Below are 1,315 nucleotides of genomic sequence, written 5' to 3' on the forward strand. Positions count from 1 at the left end.
AAAATCGGGGAGGAAGTGAGAAAGACCTTGAAACGTTTGGAATAAGATGAAGATGGAAGTGTAGAGGAGTGCCAGTGGATAGGGAGCCCACTGAAAGATAAAATGCCAAGGTAAAGTGACTAGACTTGATTTGATGGACAACAAAGAGCCATTTTTTATTCTTAAGCATGAGAGTGTTAAGACCAATAAAGTTTAGAAAAACTAATCTATCTGTTATTGATATATAGGATGGAAAAGAAAGATTGAGAGAGAAAAAAATAGAAAAAGATAAGTTAGAACTATATTGGACAATTTAGCCATGATGAGCCAGGTTTGGGGATAAAGTGAGTTAAATAGACTTTCTAAGATTCCAAAGAAGAGAAAAAGATATGACTTCGAGTCTGGAAAATGAAAAAGATTTATTGATACTTATCTGGCTGGGGAGATACCATGGACATGAAAATGGTTCTCCTGGAGTGAGGTTTACCCATTGCTCTTCGGATATACTGACCCCTGCGATTACTACAAATATAGGAAACTCAACTACATAATTTGTGGTAGTGGCAGACTGTGTTTGTGCTTTCCCCTAAAAACCACAAGAATATTTATCGTAACCATGCCCACGCTTTCAACCTTCCTTTCCAAGTGTGTATTATAGGCATGCTCTTCACATGTAGTTAGAAGAGCAGTTAATTGGAAAACATGGTCAACAGTTTGGTGTGGGTCCCAGTTCCAAGGGCTCAGTATATTTCATGACGTGGTGTAATTTCTCCCTCTGAGTTGGCATTCTCTTTGTTTTACTTTGGTAAAAAATAGCACTAAACTATAGAAACGAGTTTCAGTTTCTCCTTTCAGTTTTGTACATGACGATCAGGTCAATTAGACAATCATTAAATAAAGTGTTTTTGCCCACAGGTATATGGAATGCAAATAGTAAATGCCTTTTCATTTTTCATATGTGTGTTTCTTTCAGCATATGGCCTCCTTTGGCTCACAGTTAAGTGAGAGTCATACTTCAGAATTTCAAGTCAAATAGTATTGAATTATCCCTTTTTGCTTGTAGGTTCCCACTTTTCCTCTGTAGCTCTGAAAGTCATCCAAAAATCTGTGTTGCCTAACATCTGGAAAAATTATCAATTCTGCATCTAAAATTATCTACTCAAAGAGGGCATAAAGAAAAGTGAGAGTTTTTCATGCTTGACCAGCTCATAGATTGGGTAGCTACACCTTATGGAGTTAGCATGAGAGAACTAGGTAAAAGAACTTAAAAATGTATGATTTCTATCTCACTATGTTTCCCACAATATTCTTAAAGTCATTTCTGTTGTTCTAAGTT

The 1,315-nt window shown here is 36.3% G+C and overlaps 1 non-coding gene across 1 annotated transcript; it reads left to right on the forward strand.

Annotated features, from left to right (window-relative positions):
* Positions 1 to 404: 404 nt before the first annotated feature.
* Positions 405 to 568, forward strand: LOC120601396 (U1 spliceosomal RNA). The gene has a single exon (XR_005652427.1). It is a non-coding gene; the product is annotated as a U1 spliceosomal RNA (small nuclear RNA).
* The last annotated feature ends 747 nt before the right edge of the window (positions 569 to 1,315 follow it).

Source organism: Pteropus medius, unplaced genomic scaffold, assembly GCF_902729225.1.
Source record: "Pteropus medius unplaced genomic scaffold, Ma_sr-lr_union100, whole genome shotgun sequence".
NCBI lineage: Eukaryota > Metazoa > Chordata > Mammalia > Chiroptera > Pteropodidae > Pteropus > Pteropus medius.